The 22,554-nt window shown below is 43.5% G+C and overlaps 1 protein-coding gene across 1 annotated transcript in view; it reads left to right on the plus strand.

Annotated features, from left to right (window-relative positions):
* LOC124711821 (sarcoplasmic calcium-binding protein) overlaps positions 1–22,554 on the plus strand; it is a 171,023-nt gene that overhangs the window by 88,373 nt on the left and 60,096 nt on the right. The gene's annotated exons all lie outside the window — the stretch shown is intronic.

Consider the following 22,554-nt stretch of genomic DNA (forward strand, 5'->3'; position numbering starts at 1 on the left):
AGGAAAATCTGGCTTATAGTCCTGGGCCAGCACAAATTTTCAATGTCGTCATTCCATTCACAGCTGATGGTTGTCCGTATTGACAATTGCAAATACATTTAATGTGTTTCATAACGGCTGTAGTCGCAGCGTCTGTTCCTTCCGACATGCATGAACGTCCAAAGGAACTTTGCATCGTATTCAGAATCACACAGCCACTGCAATATCTACTAAGGGTAGGTCTACTGATGAACGCGTTAGTCAATGTGTACCTGGTTCACGGCTTCACCGAATCCAATGCAAGCATGGCACGACGACACTTTGACGAGGTCTTCCCGCAGCGTCGGCAACCACGTCACAGTACTTTTGCACCTGAGAGTTTTTTCATTATTTTCTGTTTTGTGCTGTACGTTTTGGTGATTGCAAATTGTAGACTTCTTTACAACTGTTAAGTTGTTCACAGAAATAAAGGTAATAAGGATAACAAACCGCCGGCCGGCGTGGCCGAGCGGTTCTAGGCGCTTCAGTTTGAAACCGCGCGACCGCTACGGTCGCAGGTTCGAATCCTGTCTCGGGTATGGATGTGTGTGATGTCCTTCGGTTATTTAGGTTTACGTAGTTCTAAGTTCTAGAGGACTGATGACCTCAGAAGTTAAGTCCCATAGTGCTCAGAGCCATTTGAACCATTTGATAACAAACCGAACAAATCGATGTTACATTATCACTCTGGAACGATTTGCTGGAGATTAAGGAGTCCCCATAGCAAAGTATCCCTAACAACCTCCAGAATTTTGTGGGTGGTGTTCACCCTGTACACTTTACTTCCGAGGTGTAATGGATTAGTTACAGATTCCAAATTCAACGATTCGAAATTCTTTGGCCTGCTAAATTTTTTCTGGCCCTCGACGTAGCTTTTGCCTCTGGCAGCCTACATGTTTGGATTTCAGATCCTCTGTAACTAATAGGCCAGGTCGGTCGATTCGTTAGATGGAATATGGTAAGAACACACTACGAAGGATCACTTCCAGTAAAGCACCGTGTAGTTTAACCCGTTCTTGGGCTGGTGACAGCTTTACGTAATGGCGTACTACTATTACTTCTTGTTTAGAGCAGGGAACAAATACGCGGATTTTATATTACTCTTTAGTTTCTAGTGGAGCAGTGTGTCCAGTGCTCCAGTCCAATATATAAATAAAGATATTTCTCGATCTGCTCTGATAGTAAGAAAATCCCTGTTTCTAAAATTGGCGGTCGTTTACTTGCTTCAACAAATGGCGAGCAGAGAAAGCTTCTTGAGTGGCTAGAGTAAACAGGCTGGTTTGGTTCAAATGGTTTAGAGCACTATGGGACTCAACTGCTGAGGTCATTAGTCCCCTAGAACTTAGAACTAGTTAAACCTAACTAACCTAAGGACATCACAAACATCCATGCCCGAGGCAGGATTCGAACCTGCGACCGTAGCGGTCTTGCGGTTCCAGACTGCAGCGCCTTTAACCGCACGGCCACTTCGGCCGGCGGATGGTTTGGTTTCCGCCTCTTGTCGTAACTCCGTAGTTTACGGAATGAAACAACAAAAATGTTCAAACGTGTGTTACATCTTATGGGACTTAACTGCTAAGGTCATCAGTCCCTAAGCTTACACACTACTTCACCTAAATTATCCTAAGGACAAACACACACACCCATGCCCGAGGGAGGACTCGAACCTCCGCCGGGACCAGCCGCACAGTCTGTGACTGCAGCGCCTTAGACCGAATGAAACAACAGGTTTACTGTAGCCAGTCACTGCTGATTTATTTCCACAATGCGTTTCGGAAGGTTAATAAACTTCCATCATCATGTGGATTAATATTACAGGTATGTGTCGTGATAAGACAGAGGGTAACCTGGGCCACAGTCGCCAATGGCCAGGGACTCCTTTTCCTGTCGTCACGTCACATCACACACACACACACACACACACACACACACACACACACACACACACACACACACACACACGCGCGCGCGCGCGCGCCATCATCACCATACTTTTTAAACCCTATAACTGTTACAAAATGTGATGTGCGTTTGATGTGACACGACAGGAAAAGGAGCATCTGGCCAGTGGCGACGGTGCCTCAGGCTACCCCACAGTCTTAAAATTACACATACACGCCATATTAATCCACGTAAATCCACCTATTAATCCACATGGTGACGCAGGTTTATTAACCTTTCGGAAAGGGTTGTGGAAATGATGGTGTCTGGTAACAGGAAACGTGTTACTTCATTCGAATATCAATAACAGTCACGGTAAAGCCTAATCAAAAATGTTCGCATTCTGTTATTTACTTAGAGTGTGAGAATAAAATAATTAAAATGTTACTATGGTTTCTTTCAACAACCTGTCCGTAACGCGTAGCAGGCTATCTTGTGACACTGAGGGTGGATCGGGCACGTATCCAATCCATACGTCGGCTAAACGACCGTTGGTCTGGTACACTTGCGAGCTGGAGTGTTGTTTTAATCGGTTTCCCACGCTCGTTTACGCAAATTCTCGGCTGGTCCCCCAATCTTCAAAATGGTTCTAATGGCTCTAAGCACTATGGGACTTAAAATCTTAGGTCATCAGTTCCCTGGACTTAGAACTACTTAAACCTAACTAACTTAAGGAATCACACACATCCAAGCCCGAGGCAGAATTCGAAACTGCGACCGTAGCACCCCAGTCTTCGTCTCAGAAAATATGATTACTACTACTACTACTACTACTACGACGACGTGATCAGGCCCAGTGGACCGCACCCATCTACAAGTTTCCTCCTCCACTGTATTCTGTCCATTGCTGCTATCCGCCATCCGTTCACATCTATTGACACTTGGTTTAAATCTTCATGGAACCCATCCCTCCAACGCTTCTTGGATCTCCCTGGCGGTCTCTTTCCTGTAGTTGTGAAATCCAGGAGCTTCCGAGGCCATCTGTGATCCTCCATCCGGGCCACATGGCCGGCCCACTGCATTCGTTTGGCTTTGACATTTCCTGCTATGTTGGGCTGCTGGTATAGTTCCTCAAGCTCTTGGTTGTGTCTGATCCTCCATTCCCCTGTACCTGCATCCAGAACCGGACCGAAGATCTTCTGAAGCACTTGTCTCTCAAAAACAAGGAGCTTATGGAAGTCCTGTTTCCGGATACTCCATGTCTCACAGCCATATAGAACAACAGGCTGGATCAGGGTTTTGTACAGTCGAATCTTCAACTGTCTGGAGAGATATCTGGACCGAAGCAGTTGTGCTAGGCTGTGGTGAGATCGGTTTCCTGCTTGTATTCTGGCATTGATATCTGCTTCACATGACGAGTTCTCAGTGAAAAGTACCCCTAGGTGTTTGAATCCTTTCACTCTCTTGTAGGACTGGTCCCCAACCTGCAGTGATTGTAGATGATCAGCAATCTGACAATGACCACGCGTCATAAAGAGGTACTCTGTCTTGGATTCGTTTATGTTTAGCCCAAATTTGCTGGCAGCCTCCTTTAGTGCTTTGGTCATTTGCTCCAACTCCTCTTCCGACCTAGAGAGTAAACAGATGTCGTCTGCATAAGCTAAGTATGCCAGTCTCTTTCCTTCGATTTCAATCCCTTCGTTCTCTTGGAAGGTCTCGCGTACGATCTTCTCGAGGGCAAAGTTGAACAGGATAGGGGACCACCCATCTCCTTGCCTGAGTCCTATCACAATTTCAAACTCCTCAATTACGCGATTTCTCATCTTCACCTTTGCATGTGTTTCGTTCAGACAGTTCTTTATCAGACTGATGAGTTTCTCTGCTATGCCAAACGATAACTCGCACAAAAAATTTTTACGCGTTTCAGACAGATGACGCACATGATTTCCGCTCCTCCCCTCCCCCCCCCCCCCCCCACCGCCACCACCCACCCCTCCAACCCCAATGTTAACTGAGGATTGTAGCACAGGAAGGTGATCCGACCCCCCAAGTTAAATTAAAAGTAATTTGACAAATTCTGAAAACAGCGGCCCCTTCCGGCGGGACAAGTTATAGGAAACAAATATCACGTTTTGCTGTCAGTAGCAGTTGTGTATTCTCAACAAATGGTTATACTTAGTAAATTGTCCGTCTGAGTTTTTGAAGATCGTAATTTGAACGTTATATGACAATAGATGGTTCAAATGGCTCTAAGCACTAAGGGACTTAACATCTGAGGTCATCAGTCCCCTAGACTTAGAATTACTTAAACCTAACTAACTTAAGGACATTACACACATCCATGCCCGAGGCAGGATTCGAACCCGCGACCGTAGCAGCAGCGCGGTTCCGGACTGAAGCGCCTAGAACCGCTCGTCCACAGCGGCCGGCGTTATATGACAATAAGTGAAGTGAAAGATAACGACCCGCCGATGTTTAGGCCGAGACGGCGTCGATGTCGACAGGAAATACACTGCAGTGCTTCTCAGGGAACCGTGAAGGTATTCCATTAGCTTATGATGAATGGTGCAGGCTCTGGCAGTTGACCCTGAGCGTAGATAAATTTGACATATTGTGCATACATACGAAAAGAAAGCCACTACTGTACAACTACGCTATTCACCAGAAACTGACGAAAACGGTATAGGCCGTAAAATATCTGGAAGGAACGATCCAGAGCTATCTTAAGTGGAATGACCACATGAAACAAATAGTAGGAAAAGTAGATCCCTGATTGAGATTCATAGCGAGAATCTTGGGGAAATGTAATTCATGCACGAAGGAACTGGCATGCAACGCACTTGTTCGACTAATTCTTGAGCATTATGCATCAATCTGGGATCCTTACCAGATAGGACTGATAGAAGACAGAGAAGGTCCAACGAAGAGCGGCGCGTTTCGTCACGGGATCGTCAGTCTGCGCGAGAGCGATATCAAGTTGCTCAGCGAACTCCATTGAGGCATTGTGCATCACGGAGAGGTTCAGTATTGAAATTTCTAGCGAGTACTTTCCGGGAAGAATCGAACAACATATTACTTCCTCCCACATACATCTCGCGTAATGACCACAACGAGAAAATTCGAGAGATTAGAGCCAATACAGAAGCTTACCGACAATCATTCCTCCCACGAGCCGTTCACGAGTGAAACAGGGTGGGGGGCCAGTTGGTAGTGCCAGTAGTACCTTCCGCCACACACCATTAAGTGGCTGGCGGAGTGTGACGTAGATGTAGAACGTCGGTTCCCGTCAGATCACCATAGTTACGCGCTGCCGGGCTTGGCTAGTACTTGGTTGGGTGACCGTCTGGATCTGCAGAGAGCTGTTGGCAAGCGGGTTGCCCTCAGCCCTTGAGGCCTATTGAGGAGGCACTTGACCGCGAAGTGGCGATTCCGGTGACGAAAACGGACAACGGCCGGGAGAATGGTGAGCTGACCACATGCCCCTTCATATCCGCCATCACCCGGAGTAGACAACATTCCATTAGAACTACTGACAGCCTTGGGAGAGCCAGTCCTGACAAAACTCTACCATCTGGTGAGCAAGAGGTATGAGACAGGTGAAATACCCTTAGACTTCAAGAAGAATATAATAATTCCAATCCCAAAGAAAGCAGGTGTTGACAGATGTGAAAATTACCAAACTATCAGTTTAATAAGTCACAACTGCAAAATACTAACGCGAATTCTTTACAGACGAATGGAAAAACTGATAGAAGCCGACCTCGGGGAAGATCAGTTTGGACTCCGTAGAAATGTTGGAACACGTGAGGCAATACTGACCTTACGCCTTATCTTAGAAGAAAGATTTAGGAAAGGCAAACCTACGTTTCTAGCATTTGTAGACTTAGAGAAAGCTTTTGACAATGTTGACTGGAATACTCTCTTTCAAATTCTAAAGGTGGCAGGGGTAAAATACAGGGAGCGAAAGGCTATTTACAATTTGTACAGAAACCAGATGGCAGTTATAAGAGTCGATGGGTATGAAAGGGAAGCAGTGGTTGGGAAGGGAGTGAGACAGGGTTGTAGCCTATCCCCGATGTTATTCAATCTGTATATTGAGCAAGCAGTAAAGGAAACAAAAGAAAAATTCGGGGTAGGTATTAAAATCGATGGAGAAGAAATAAAAACTTTGAAGTTCGCTGATGACATGGTAATTCTGTCAGAGACAGCAAAGGACTTGGAAGAGCAGCTGAACGGAATGGACAGTGTCTTGAAAGGAGGGTATAAGATGAACATCAACAAAAGCAAAACGAGGATCATGGAATGTAGTCGGATTAAGTCGGGTGATGCTGAGGGAATTAGATTAGGAAATGAGACACTTAAAGTAGTAAAGGAGCTTTGCTATTTGGGGAGCAAAATAACTGATGGTGGTCGAAGTAGAGAGGATATAAAATGTAGAATGGCAATGGCAAGGAAAGCGTTTCTGAAGAAGAGAAATTTGTTAACATCGAGTATAGATTTATATGTCAGGAAGTCGTTTCTGAAAGTATTTGTATGGAGTGTAGCCATGTATGGAAGTGAAACGTGGACGATAAATAGTTTAGACAAGAAGAGAATAGAAGCTTTCGAAATGTGGTGCTACAGAAGAATGCTGAAGATTAGATGGGTAGATCCTTTAACTAATGAGGAGGTATTGAATAGAATTGGGGAGAAGAGGAGTTTGTGGCACAATTTGACTAGAAGAAGGGATCGGTTGGTAGGACATGTTCTGAGACATCGAGGGATCACCAATTTAGTATTGGAGGGCAGCGTGGAGGGTAAAAATCGTAGAGGGAGACCAAGAGATGAATACACTAAGCAGATTCAGAAGGATGTAGGCTGCAGTAAGTACTGGGAGATGAAGAAGCTTGCACAGGATAGAGTAGCATGGAGAGCTGCATCAAACCAGTCTCAGGACTGAAGACCACAACAACATTCGCTATCAGCGACGCATATACGCTGGGATGACACGTGCTCGATCGGTACATTTGGGCCTTAAGGCCTGGTGGGAAGGAAGTTTTTATTTTCGGTGTAGCTACCCTTTCAGCACATCCCACCAGTCTTCTTTCAGACCTACAGCGAACGAAAGTGTAATTCTGTAGCAACGCCAACACTGTCACAGCTTTTCTTATCCCAATTTTTTTTTTCTCGTTATTCACGTGCTCTGCTAACTTGATTCTATTTCTACTCACCCTTCGCGAGATTAGTTAACTTCTAAAGATGTTATTTGTTCTGCGCTGCTGCCATGCATTTCCGTTCATATATCATTGTTCGCATTCAATAATGATATTATATCATGAGGAAGTTACTTGACACTGTATTAATAAGATTGACGATATTGCAATACCGGTTATACACTGCTATACTACTGCTACTACTACTGTTACAGTTTTTTAAATCTATGAACCCTTTCTAGCGGGTGTGATGAATCAACATGTTTCTGCCTCATTGTTTTCAGCTGCTATTTACTTTGGGCCCACATTTCTTTTATTCTTCGAGATCGAGAATGTTGTTTCTTCTTTTCTTCTGTCCAGTTTCTTTCTGTCCTGAAAACGTTTCTGTTGCGTCTACGCAAAGTGTCCTGTTTCTTATTGTGTCTATGTCGACTCCCACATTTTCGATCTCTCTTCCAACTCCTATCAGTCACGTGATTTTCGATTTATAATTCTTTAGTAAATCAAACATTTTTGTTTAGTTATTCTGTGATTATTCATCGTGTCTGTGTGTCCATATAATTTTGATCTTCTTTTTCTCATTACCTCTCCTAATTTTTAAACTTTCAGCTATAGTTGTGTATTAGATCTTAATCTGTATTCTCATTCACTGCTGCTTTTATTTATGTATTGCTTAGCCCTCTCTTACTTCTGACCAGGAACAACACGTACCAAAGATATTACAAAACTTTTCCAATAATAATAATAATAATAATAATAATAATAATAATAGTAATAATCTTTTCTGGTTCTGCCTTGCTCTGAACCCACTATCCAACATGCTAAATAATACAAATTATGGATATAATATAACTGGAACATACCAACACAAAATCACACCTTTGCTATACATGGATGATCTAAAAATACTGGCAGCAACAAATCAACAACTCAATCAATTATTAAGGATAACAGAAGTATTCAGCACTGATATAAATATGGCTTTCAGAACAGACAAATGTAAGAAAAATAGCATAGTCAAGGGAAAACACACTAAACAAGATTACTTATTGGATAACCACAGCGACTGCGTAGAAGCGATGGAAAAAAAACAGATGCCTATAAATATCTAGGATACAGGCAAAAAATAGGAATAGATAATACAAATATTAAAGAAGAACTAAAAGAAAAATATAGACAAAGACTAACAAAAATACTGAAAACAGAATTGACAGCAAGAAACAAGACAAAAGCTATAAATACTTATACCAATATTGACCTATTCATTTGGAATAGTGAAACGGAGTAACACAGAACTAGAAGCACTCAATACACTTACACGATCACAATGCCACAAATATAGAATACATCACGTACATTCAGCAACAGAAAGATTCACATTAAGCAGAAAGGAAGGAGGAAGGGGATTTATCGACATAAAAAACCTACATTATGGACAGGTAGACAATTTAAGAAAATTCTTCATAGGACGAGCAGAAAGTAGCAAAATACACAAAGCAATCACTCATATAAATACATCGGCTACACCATTGCAATTTCATAACCACTTCTACAACCCTTTATATCACATAACATCAACAGATACAAAGAAAGTAAATTGGAAAAAGAAAACACTACATGGCAAGCACCAGTATCATCTAACACAGCCATACATCGATCAAGACGCATCCAACACATCGCTAAGAAAAGGCAATATATACAGTGAGACGGAAGGATTCATGATTGCAATACAGGATCAAACATTAAACACCAGATATTACAGCAAGTATATTATTAAGGATCCCAGTACCACAACAGATAAATGCAGACTTTGCAAACAACAAATAGAAACAGTAGATCACATCACAAGCGGATGTACAATACTAGCAAATACAGAATACACCAGAAGACATGGCAATGTAGCAAAAATAATACATCAACAACTTGCCATACAACATAAACTAATAAAACAACGCGTTCCCACATACAAGTATGCACCACAAAATGTACTGGAGAATGATGAATACAAATTATACTGGAACAGTACCATACAACAGATAAAACAACAGCACATAACAAACCTGACATCATACTCACCAATAACAAGAAGAAATCAACACAACTAATCGAAATATCCATACCCAATACAACAAATATACAGAAGGAAACAAGAGAAAAAATTGAAAAATACATCCAACTGGCTGAGGAAGTCAAGGACATATGGCATCAGGATAAAGTTGACATTATACCAATTTTACTATCAACTACAGGAGTCGTACCACACAATATCCACCAGTACATCAACGCAATACAGCTACATCCAAACAACTACAGAAATCTGTAATTATTGATACATGTGCAATTACCTGAAAGTTCCTAAATGCAATGTAACATATACCGTACAGTTAAATGGAAGTCACGCTTGATCTAGGTCCGCGTCACTTTCCATTTTTAAGCACACATAACGTCTGAGAGAGGAAAGAATAATAATAATAGTAGTAGTAGTATAGGGCATTTAGAGTGATACAGATTAGCTTAGCACATCTGTAGTCATGGTCAGTATTACCTGAAGCGGAATGGATAAAGGAAGAGAAGATTGAAATGACAGTGACAGTGGCTGTTAGGAAATAAAAGAATATACATAGAGAACTCTGCAGATAAGGGGTAGAGAAAAGTTCTGGGGGAGGGAGACTGGCGAAAATGAGCTGCAGGAGGAGAGGGCTACTGTGATAGAAGGTGGACCTCTAGCTGTCTTTTGGACTTTGAACGAACTTTAATTTCCCTGCTACTATGAGAAATATTGTTCCAAAGTCTGGTTTTTGATACAGAAAGTGATTTACAGAACATGGCCGTGCTGTGCGATAGTGCAGAAAGATGTCACTTTGTCGAGAACGAGTTTTTCTGCCGTGCTGTTGATGTAGTAAAGTAAGAGTTGAAGACAAATAGGAGGGGGTGCAATAATTGAGAAGATGACAGAGCCGATATAGAGTATGATAGTCTCTACACTTATCGGCACGTAGCCATGATAACCATTCGTAGGCTGCTGTGATATGGCCGAGAAAGTGTACGCCAGTTCCAGCCTGCGTGCGTGTTTTTACAAAAGTCCTTTGAGGATAGAATCAGCTTACTCAACTATGGTGAGTATTAGTGTCTCCACCAGGTGCTATTTAAGCTCGAAAAGAAATACTTTACTTTTTATATTTCTGTAGTGAGTGAAGTGACGCTGACACCTTCTTACAGACTCCAGTTGCGTGTTCAGTCCAGTCTAAATGATGGTCTAGTATTATTCCCAAGTTCTTTGCTGAAGAAGAGGAAGAGGTTATTTCTGTGACGTTTAGGATAAATTGTGGAAGATATTCTCCGAACTGGGTGGTAATAAGTCTTTTATGAGCAACTGAGATTGCTTGTGTTTCAGATGGGTTAAGTTTCAAACGTCTGCTCTGCGCCCGAACTGACAGGGCAAGCAAATCGAGATTTACATGCCGATTGGCTGTGTACAGGTTCGATGGACTTGCAATTAGATATAACTGAATATCGTCTGCGTATATCTGCAGTGGCGGAGAATAATAGACACACCATTAACAAATAATGAGTAGAGTAATAGGCCCAGTACTGATCCTTGTGGGATCCGTGATGCTGCAACCCTCCATTGGAACCTTCTTTTTCCAGCCATTAAATACTTTTGGCGAGATGAAAGGTATGAGAGAACAGCAATTTAAGACAAATTTCGACTTTTTGATCCTAGTATTTTTCTGAGACTTCTTCTGTCAGTCTTTCCTAATATTTAGAACTCTCATTTCGTGGTCAGTTCACGAGTTTCCACGACACAGAATATTTCTGTTCTGACCATTGTTTCAAGGTGTTTCGCGTTTGCGATCCAAGATTTTTTTAGTCTACCTGTTTCTTATTATTTGAAGGATCCTCTCCATTTTATGTATTTTGTGGTCTGTTGCTGTCTTTCTTTCATTTGTTTGCGTCCATCCTCCTCCTAGATATTTAAAAGAGTACATTTTAGACGTTGTGTTGTTATTGCGCTAACGATGGTGTGCGGAAGGGGTGGTGTTACGGTAAGAGGATGTTTTTCGTGGTTAGTGTGGTCCCCTTATTACTCTTATGGAAACCCTCAATGCGAAAGGATATGAACACATTATACGGCACTGTGTTCTGCGTACAGTACAGAGACAGTTCGGAAACAATGACTGGCTGTATCGATATAGACAATGCAGCCTCCTTTAAAGCAGCATCTTTGACGCAATAGTTTGTGGACAATATCAGTCCTGAAATGGATAGTCTCTGCGTAGAGTCCCGACCTGAACCTAGTTGGAGACCTTAGCGATGAGTTAGAACGTTGACTTTGTTCTAGACCCCAGATCCCAACCTTCTCCGATTTAGACTCTCGAGAAAGAATGGGCTGCCATTCTTCCACAAACATTGAGAGACCTGACTCAAACTGTCCCCTGCGGAGGTGAAGCCGTCGTAAATGCCAAGGGTGGGCACACCCATATCAATGTCTACTAAAATGCATCAGAGCAGTCTTTATCAGATAGTGTACCTTAAACGACTTTAGTAAACCACGGGGAATCTAAATGTGGATATCCAGGTGGGGTCTGAAGCCACGCCTGCCCAAATGCCCTAAATCTGGAGACCCGGCCGGGAATCTGAACAGCAGTCCTCCGTAGTGCGAGTCCAGCTTCTTGACCACCGTGCCACCTGGGTCGGTGCGATCACGGCACTGTAGACGCCGACCTTGACACGGCCGCTGCTGCTGCCGCCACGGTGGGACCCTCTGCGTGGCGGCCACTGGGGGTCACTGAACCCCGGTCCCACGCGGCAGACACGTGGAGGCGAGCACCAGCCTTTATCGGCTCCAATCTCGTCTGACCTACATCATGAGGGACGCCAGCATCTTCTCCCAGACGCGTTTTCTACTTCGAGCTGGATCCTGTCTCCCTACGACGCCACGTTCTTCACCTCAGCGAAAAAATGATGTTACGCGGCTCATCAATATAAGTGACAAATTATGTGCGAAGAGGGAACGTCGCACTAGATTTGACCATATTTTCGCCCAAGTTGTTTGTTTTAAAGCAATGACAATATGACGGAAGCTTTTGTTTGTCTGAGAAATCTCATAATACGCCTTCTGTCGTAAGTTATGGACATTTTTCTGTCGTCGAAGGTGTTTGGTGACACATAGCGAAAACGAATTCGTGAGGGGAAACCGTTTCGTCTTACCTCCAGTCGGTATGATTGAGCCTTACTTGGTTTCCAAACACCTGTCTGGGTAAACGCGGGAATTGTCCCTGCAAAAGGTGCACTGTGTGTTTACAAAGAGGTAGTAAATTAGCCGTAGAATAAGAACATCCAGACACTAGCTCTTCTGAACACGCACATTACGAAACAACAATTTATTTTCGACAGTACAGGTTCTAACAACCCTACCACAACAAACGTGAAAAATTAATTATGATTGTAGTGTTGCTCACGCTGCTAAATAGTGCATTTTCGGACAACAACAAAGTTATATTATGTGGCAGGTGTCATTAGAGCACAGTTAATAAAGTCATTTCTTGAAATAATGGATAAACTAGGCACTCATTTTTTCGTGTTTCCCACGCTGGTCTCGTTGTGAACTCATGGCTCAGCCGTCGAAAATCTAGGTAGTGATGATTCCAAGCTCGGATGCAAAGAGGCCTAGGTGTTATTCTGCGATATTCAAAAGTTTTATAGATGTGTTTCATAAACTATTCTTGAAGATTAAACTTTTGCAACTTAGGACAATGGTGATGTAAAAAAAGTAATCAGCACTCCGAATTTAAGTTACACTTCTTTTTTTATTACTTTTGTTGCAACATCACGTAACTCGTTCCAAAACATCACTTCACAACATTAAACATGCTTGAAAATATCTTCCTCACTGTTAAAGTTCACATTTCATTAACTGACTACAATTTGCGTCTTTTTAACATGACGACCAAAGCTTGACTCTTTAATAACCGCTTACGCGCCCAAAAATCAGAGTTACAAGTACGTCAATGATCATAGTGACAAAAGAAAGAATACACACAAGGATAATATCATTGCAATACATACATATCGATGTATCGAAGTACCTCTACATTAATGAAATCAAATCTGGATGTTGTCACACAAATATGTTAACTATTTTACAGAAACACAGTAGAATATTGCTGGTATCGAGAGGTTGAGGTGAGGTGCCGTAATGGTTACGTAATTCAAGTACCATTACAAGAAACAATTCATTTCGCTTTTGCTCTAATGCAAGGCTTGCGAGATAACAAAATAAGCGCGACCAGCAGTTAGTTGCTACTTTGTTGCGATCGCGCAAACAGACGTCACGATTTTTGGGAAAATTTTGAATTAAGAGTTGTGATACTGCACTTAGTTTTGAAAGATTGAGGTCCAGCAGTATACAGGACCAAACAGGTTCCACATTAAGTGAAGAATCCATTATTTTCTGTAGGCAGCTGAATTTGAGTGATCGCGCGTCCACTGAAGCGCCCGAATCCTCCTTAAACCCAGGAAATCCCTCAGTGACATCTTCTCTTGCGAATCAGTCAACGTCTCCTCGGTGTTGGGCAGAATCAATTCTCTCCCACGGCAACCATGAACACGTACATGTGCACACCTCTCCCCCTGTCAAGTAGAGTGGCTTTGACCAACTCCTAACCAACTTTATCTGTCTCCCGTCCCATCATCTCAGTAACAGGAAATTCTCAATCTATGTGCACCTTGATGTCGAGCAGGCTATTAAGATACGTGGCATTCCGGTCTCGTCTTCAATCTCCAGACAAATGCTTTTTCAATCAAATTTTCGTCTTATTGCTCCCTTCCAATCCAACCACCAACGTACGTAATCATAAATAACACCGATTCTCACATACTACATCCCATTCGATGTGTGTCCCCAACGCCATTTCTTTTTTCTACTCTGTATATTCTCTACACTGTTGATATGCTGGAATTTCCCGTAGCCAGTTTGACATGGACTGCTAACTAAAACAAGCAAACTGTTTTATTAGGTCACTGAATATTATAAATGCCCAAATATAAAGCAATTATTGCATTTTTCGTTGACAAGCTCTTTTTGAAACCATATTAAATTTTTCTGATTATGATAATGATGAATTCTGACATTCATTAGTTCCTCCAAGAGCTTGTGAGGCTGGACAAGTAGTTACGAACTTGTCCCTCATCTTCGCTGTTATACAATGGTTTTACAGCTGTGCGCTTGAGGCGTTCAGGAATTATTCCTTATTTAAGTGACGCATCAAAAATATGGTTCAAATGGCTCTGAGCACTATGGGACTCACTATCTGAGGTCATCAGTCCCCTAGAACTTAGAACTACTTAAACCTAACTAACCTAAGGACATCACACTCATCCATACCCGAGGCAGGATTCGAACCTGCGACCGTAGCGGTCGCGCGGTTCCAGACTGAAGCGCCTAGAACCGCTCGGCCACACCGGCCGGCAATTACTTACTTAGAAAACAAAATGGCCGCTAATAAAAGTGAAATATGGCAGTGTTTTGATAAACTGGACAATAATTAAGTGAAGTGCAAAATCTGTTCCTAAAGTTTGAAATCCTCGCGAAATACAACAAACGTGAATAAGCATTTGAGAAAACACTACAGCAGCAACAAGCTAACGTTATCTGTTTAACAAGATAATAGGAGGCTGCATAGAGCTTAGCATATTTGTTAGAATAAAGTTCCAAAATTTAAAAAAAAATGTAATTTGTAACGAAAAGAAAAACACTGACTGATTATTCTACTTAAAACTTGTGAAAATGGACTAGCTCTCTCTGTTATATAGGGCTAACATCAACAAAACCGACGAACTGCACGGATAGATTCCTGACTAGAAATGAAGGATTAAAGGTCATATAGACATGTCCAGAAATCATCCCATAACACAGTGGAGAGCTGCATCGCATTCACGTCACAATATACGTTCAAAGTGCTCTCTGTGGTATCGGTTATCATGCAAAATACACATAATCGTACTTTGGCTTGCACTAAGTTGGCGGGCCACTTCCCTGGAGCTTTCACTAGGATTCGTCTCAACATCCTGTAGGACCAGGTCCTCCATACCCGGTGTACGCACTATCCGCCGCCTCCCTGCCCGTTCATCTGTCTGAGAGGACCCATGATCACACAAACGCCCAAAAAGGGCTCCGAATGTTGTGTGATGTGGTTGGTGTCTATGAGGTTACTTGTTTTGGTATAGCCGTGCTGCCTCTCGACCGTTTCCATCTGCTTGGCCGTACACAAATATCATCTCGGCTTGTTCCCAACATGAATACCGGGCCCTTCTGCTGCTTAGAGTACGCCGCGTCGATCACACAGTCGGCGACACCCATGGAACCATGGAGGTAAAAATAAGAGGAGTTGTCATGACGTCACAAACTTGAAGCCGACCCAAGTGAAGATCCGCCATGTTAGCTACCCCAAAACATTCGCTTCGGGTAGTTTGATTCCGTGTAGTCGTGAAATGTTTTGATTAAAAAATGCCGGTTTGCGTCGCTTACTGGTGTACTAATCGTTCTGATTGTAGTCTAAATTTTAACAAATCACATTTCATTCGTAAGTGGACTTATTTAAGCGCTATTTTCTTATATATACTTGAAATTCTGATGCACTGTAAAGTTTTACAGTATGGTTTTATTTCTGTGATTTGACTTTAGATTTCCTATCAATCCAACGCGAAGAGCTCTCTGGAGGTGAGTAATACAGTTGGTTTTCATTGTTTGGGTATTCCCAAATAACTGAAAAGTCCTGGCAAGAAATATCCTGGAAATGAGGACTAATGTTTTAAAATGGGATAATTTTATATATAAGTAATGTAACTACATGTAGTTAATTAAATATTCAGTAAAACGTGTGGAACACCTGTCTCAGTGGCTAAATTACAAGTACTTAAAGGGTTACATATTTGTTAATGCACAGTTCCCTATCTAAGTCCAGGCTATTTAGATCATTACATTAATCACTGTGCTGTCGTGTTACCCTGTAACTTGCTGAATGTCACTTGGTAGGTACAGTTTAAAAACAAAACAGACGGGCCTCGCAATCTTAAATTCAGTTCTTTTCCTTCGTAATTTAACGAATCTTTCACTTTGTTGACATGACAGCTGGCTTGTTTATATCATCCCTGCATACATCAAAGGGACACCAAAGGAAATAATGCAAGTTTCTTGCAAACTTGAACATTTAAAATTTGCATTTGACTTGAAAATGCAACGAATACAAATCGGTGCCTCTAAACTATCAATCAATGCTTTTGGAGTTCTGGTTTTATCAATTATCGACACAAACCCAATGAAAGTGAAGAGAAATGAATTACGAAAGCACGCTTTTCATAGCACATACTTCTCTTCTCGGTTATTCAAAGTGTATAAACAAAAAAAGAATTGCAGTACTGAGGCCAGAAACGTCATATTTTCGTGTCGTATTACTGTATCGAATACGCGTTTAAGACCAGAAAAACGTTTGAAGTTTCGTTCCTTATGCTGTGTTGTTCCTTAAAACAGTGTAGCATTTACTATGTAAAATAAATATCGCGTGCACACGACAGAAATAACGAACAAGTAGGAATTGTAAACACTAAGGAAGACACGGCACGTGGTCAGAGGAACTTTCAGTCGTCAGCGCCATCTACCGTGGTAACGATGTATTTCCGGACTCATGTTCATAGGACCAATTTTTCTCCATTTCCAGCCAGGAATCCGTCCCTGCAGCTTGTCGGTTTATTAATATACACCCTGTAGATACATTTTTCAAAACAGTGATGGAGAAATTGAAGCCGCTAGAATCTACCCTAATATTTTTATTAAAGAATCGGTACTTTTCGTTTGGTACCGTGTCCCCATGTGACTAGCGCCCGTGGAGTCGCGAGGGGGAAGGGAAGGGGTACTTTGTACTTTGAGCAGTAGTCGGTCTTAGTATCGTGTTTACGTTTGTAGCTGGTTAGATAGCAGAGAATTTGGTGTGAAATGTGATGTAATCGTTGCATACAATGTAAGAAGGTATGCAGTGTATGTTATCACGTATTAAGTGAGCCAAACTGACGCCTTTAACGGTAGTTTCACTTCAGTACGAAGCAACGCTGCGGAGGTCGTAATGAGAAGCCACTGGCAGTGAAGCTGGTTGGTCAGCCATTCGGTGCTGTAATGCACCGCAGAGCGCAGCGTATATTGAAACACGTAGTCCGCCTGTGGTGTAAGACGGCGTAACGAGCTGCAAGTGGAATGAAATGCTTTCCTGCGGGTTGCAGCAGTGGCGCCGGTTGTGGCTGCAGAGGGGAAGCGCTTTCAGCTGGGACCGGCTGACCTTGGACTGCACCCTCCTCTTCCTCCGCTGACCCACTGTCCTTTGTAAGTTCGCCCCGTCCCTCGCGTTCCGTAGCTCTGCCTGGCCGACAATACTAACCAATCAGTTTTGTTTACTAGCGCACAGTTACTTCACACTAATTTTCCACTCATCTGAGTGTTTACTTACCATATTTGCGATCGATTTTTCACCTTTGTATTACTTCATCTTGTAACGGAACCTATTAAAGGCTTTACTTTACCGAAGTATGCGATACCCTCCAAATTCAACCGGTTTAACGAGTATTTATGATTATAGAAAAGTTATTGTGTATGTTAACAATGATTGCATAACATGTCTCCATAAACAGTCAATCCATTAAATTATACTGAATAATTGACCCACACAAAAGTTAATATCACTTGATCACTGATACAGCAAATGTCGTCATGTAAAAACACTAAGTTCATCTTAAATAATTAATATGAAGTACGAAAAATAGTGGCCAACTTACGTATTTTAGATCTCCTTAAATAAAAATCTCCCAGTGGAACCTATTTGTTCACTAGGACCGTTTTCACTCAGTATTCACGTAAACACTCCTATTTTAGACGAAAACCAGCGTAATTCTTAATAATTCATGTTATTTACTTATTTATGCAAATTACAGAAGTCAATTGACAAACTTCTAAAAAACGGCCTTTTTGTAACAAAGATTTATTCTGTCAAGTCAACAAATCTGTCTGTCATTTTAATAACCTGTTAAATTATGTCACTCGATATAAATTAATAACTTTTCTGCACAAATTACGATAACAGATGTACATGTGACTTATAAACTATATCTCTTTTTAGTAGTTCTTTGACAAGGTTATAAATCCAAGCTGCAAGAAGGGTCGGGAGCGGAGTCTGAATGTCACTTTGGTAAAGTGTATGTGTGTTATTGTTCGAGGTGGATAAACATTGCAAAGAACATGTAAAAGAAGTGCTACATTGTGTTGTGTCATTGTCTTTGGTGGACAGTGGATTTAAGATGGCCTCCAGAGTAAGAAATATTTGAAGTTTAAATATTTGTTGGTTTCGCTCATTGTTCATCATCAAAAGCACATCAAAAACACGGGACCTCATCTTTTTACCCCTAGACAACCAGATTTAGAGCCAGCATTAGCAACGAGACACAGCAGCGATCCAGCAAGCAGCAGCGATTACCACAATGCATTTTAATGGCGCCAACCTAACATCAAGTGCTAACAAGCTCCGTAAATGGGAGTGAAATAGTGCGATTATAGAAATATCTACGACTAGGCGAACATTATAATCTTAAGGTAGAAAAGGCTTCGAAATTATGTGCAACTTGCTCCAGCACAAAATCTACCGAAAACCAGCGAAGCAACAACAAAACACAGGTACTGGCACCGGTTGAGGACTGCCACGAACAACTAAACACGGATAAATTTCTACATCTGTATACATATTCCGCAAGCCACCATACGATGCTTAGCGGGGGCTTCCTTGTACCACTGCTACCCATTTCTAAACTTGTCCCACTCGCAAGGAGATGAGGTTAAAACGACTGTCTATATGGCTCTGTGCGAGCCCTAATTTCTCTTATCTTGTCTCGGCCTGCGCCGGCTGTCGGGCATTAAGGCCCACTCCTCAGTACCTGGCCTGACCTCAGGTAATGAGGTCCTTGTTGATCCTGTGGCTGTCTCCAACGCCTTTGGCCGCTTTTTCGCGGAGGTTTCAAGCTCCGCCCATTACCATCCTGCCTTCCTTCCCAGGAAAGAGGCAGACGAGGCTCGGCGACCTTCCTTCCACTCGCTGAATCTGGAAACTTACAATGCCCCCTTTACTATGCGGGAACTCGAACGTGCGCTTGCACTGTCCCGGTCCTCTGCTCCGGGGCCAGATGCCATTCACGTTCAGATGCTGGCACACCTTTCTCCGGCGGGCAAAAGCTTCCTTCTTCGTACCTACAATCGCGTCTGGACCGAAGGTCAGGTCCCCATGCGTTGGCGTGACGCCGTTGTTGTTCCTATACCCAAACCCGGGAAGGATAGACACCTTCCTTCTAGTTACCGCCCCATTTCTCTTACAAGCTGTGTCTGTAAGGTGATGGAGCGCATGGTTAATGCTCGGTTAGTTTGGATTCTTGAATCTCGACGACTAATTACTAATGTCCAATGCGGCTTTCGTCGCCGCCGCTCCGCTGTTGACCACCTTGTGACCTTGTCGACATTCATCATGAACAACTTTTTGCGAAGGCGCCAAACGGTAGCCGTGTTCTTCGACTTGGAGAAGGCTTATGATACCTGTTGGAGAGGAGGTATCCTCCGCACTATGCACAAGTGGGGCCTACGCGGTCGTCTGCCCCTTTTTATTGATTCCTTTTTAACGGATCGAAAGTTTAGGGTACGTGTGGGTTCCGTATTGTCCGACGTCTTCCTCCAGGAGAACGGAGTGCCTCAGGGCTCCGTCTTGAGCGTAGCCCTTTTTGCCATCGCGATCAATCCAATTATGGATTGCATTCCACCTAATGTCTCAGGCTCTCTCTTTGTCGATGACTTCGCGATCTACTGCAGTGCCCAGAGAACATGCCTCCTGGAGCGCTGCCTCCAGCGTTGTCTAGACAGCCTCTACTCATGGAGCGTGGCAAATGGCTTCCGGTTCTCTGAAGAGAAGACGGTTTGTATCAACTTTTGGCGATATAAAGCGTTCCTTCCGCCATCCTTACATCTCGGTCCCGTTGTTCTCCCATTCGTAGACACAACTAAGTTTCTAGGGCTCACGTTGGACCGGAAACTGTGTTGGTCTCCACATGTCTCTTATTTGGCGGCCCGTTGTACACGTTCCCTTAATGTCCTCAGAGTTCTTAGCGGTTCATCTTGGGGAGCGGATCGCACTGTCCTGCTTCGCTTGTATCGGTCCATAGTCCGATCGAAGCTGGATTATGGGAGCTTCGTCTACTCGTCCGCTCGGCCATCCCTCTTACGCCGGCTCAACTCCATCCACCATCGGGGGATACGTCTTGCGACCGGAGCCTTCTACACTAGTCCTGTCGAGAGTCTTTACGCTGAAGCTGCCGAGTTACCATTGACCTACCGGCGCGACATACTGCTGTGTCGGTATGGCTGCCGGCTGTTGTCTATGCCCGAACACCCCTCTTACAAGTCCTTCTTCGCCGATTCTCTCGACCGTCAGTACGGGTTGTATGTGTCTGCCCTGCTGCCCCCCGGAGTCCGCTTCCGTCGCCTGCTTCGACAATTGGATTTTGCCCTCCCTACCACCTTCAGAGAGGGTGAGAGCCCGACACCACCTTGGCTCCAGGCTCCGGTTCGTATTTATCTCGACCTCAGCTCACTCCCGAAGGAGGGTACTCCGGCTGCAGTGTATTGCTCACGGTTTGTCGAACTTCGTGCTCGACTTGCTGGTCACACCTTTATTTGCACCGATGGCTCCAAAACTGACGATGGTGTCGGCTGTGCCTTTGTCGTCGGGACCGCCACCTTTAAATACCGGCTCCTTGACCAATGTTCCAGCTTTACGGCCGAGCTTTTTGCTCTCCATCAGGCCATTCAGTATGCCCGCCGCCACCGCCATTCATCGTATGTACTTTGCACTGACTCCCTCAGAGCTCTTCAGAGCCTTGGGGCTCCCTATCCGGTCCATCCCTTGATTCAACGGATACAGCAGTCCCTCCATTCTTTCGCTGATAATGGCGGTTCTGTCAGCTTTCTGTGGGTCCCCGGACATGTAGGAGTGCCTGGGAATGAGGCTGCGGATGCTGCAGCCAAGGCTGCAGTCCTCCAGCCTCGGCCAGCCTCCCATTGTGTCCCGTCATCTGACGTTTGTGGGGATGTATGTAAGAGGCTTGTGTCCTTGTGGTGGGATGCTTGGTCATCCCTCCAAGGAAACAAGCTCCAGGCAGTAAAACCGCTCCCAACTGCTTGGACAACTTCCTCCCGACCATCTCGGCGCGAGGAGGTCCTTCTGACCAGGTTGCGGATTGGGCATTGCCGGTTTAGCCACCGCTACCTGCTCTCTGGTGACCCAGCCCCGCAGTGCCCTTGTGGTCAGGCATTAACGGTGCGCCATGTTTTATTGTCGTGTCCCCGTTTTAGTCAATTTCGTGTTGTCCTGTCCCTGCCATCTACCTTACCGGATGTTTTAGCTGATGACGCTCGAGCAGCTGCTCGTCTTCTGCGTTTTATAACTTTAACTGGCTTGACCAAAGACATTTAACCTTTTTACTTATTTCATCTGCATCTTTGTCAGGTCCTTTTGATGTCCCCCCATCCCCTTGAGTTTTAGCAGGTTCCTTGTGCTCTAACACCAGTGACTGGGCGCTAATGACCTCAGCAGTTGAGCGCCCTTAAACACTACCAAAAAAAAAAAAAATCTTGTCTCGGCGGTCCTTACGTGAGATGTTGAGATGTACGTCTTCGGCGGTGGGATCGTTGTGCAATCAGCCGCAAGTGCCAGTTCAGTAAATTTCCCCGTTTCATTTCACTAAACGACTCCTTAATACTCGCTTGTTGATCGAACCTGCCGGTAACAAATCTAGCAGCACACTTCTGAAATACTTCGATGTCTTCCTTTAATGCGACCTCCTGGGGCTCCCCGACACTGGAGAGGTACCCAGGAATGGGTCGTACTAGCGTCCTAAACGAGAGCTCCTTTATAGAAGAGTTCTACTTCCCTAAAATTCGGCTAATAAACTCAAGTCGACCATTCGACTTCCCTCCTACCGAGATTACGTGCCCGTTCCATTACATACCGCTTTGCAATGTTACGCCTAGATATTTAAGCGACGTATTAAATAGCACAGCACCAGTAATATATATTCCAACATTTAGGTTTGTTTTCTGAGTGAGGGGCGACGGGGGAAATACCGTCGTACCAGCCAACACCGGAAGCAACATTTTCTCAGTTGAGTAGCGCTGCAGTCAATGGGAGACAGAGCTGCAGCGTAGCGGAAGCTGGTAGAAGTAGGAGGCAGAGGCGACGAGTTCACATAACGACAGTCGTCTTATGGCGCTGTAAGTGTTAAGGATTTTTTTTTGTTATTTTAGGTTTATACTTATCTCGAAGTACAAACCAAAAATAAATATACGTATACCAAAAATAAATATACGTATACCAAAAATAAATAT

This window comes from Schistocerca piceifrons, chromosome 8, assembly GCF_021461385.2.
Source record: "Schistocerca piceifrons isolate TAMUIC-IGC-003096 chromosome 8, iqSchPice1.1, whole genome shotgun sequence".
NCBI lineage: Eukaryota > Metazoa > Arthropoda > Insecta > Orthoptera > Acrididae > Schistocerca > Schistocerca piceifrons.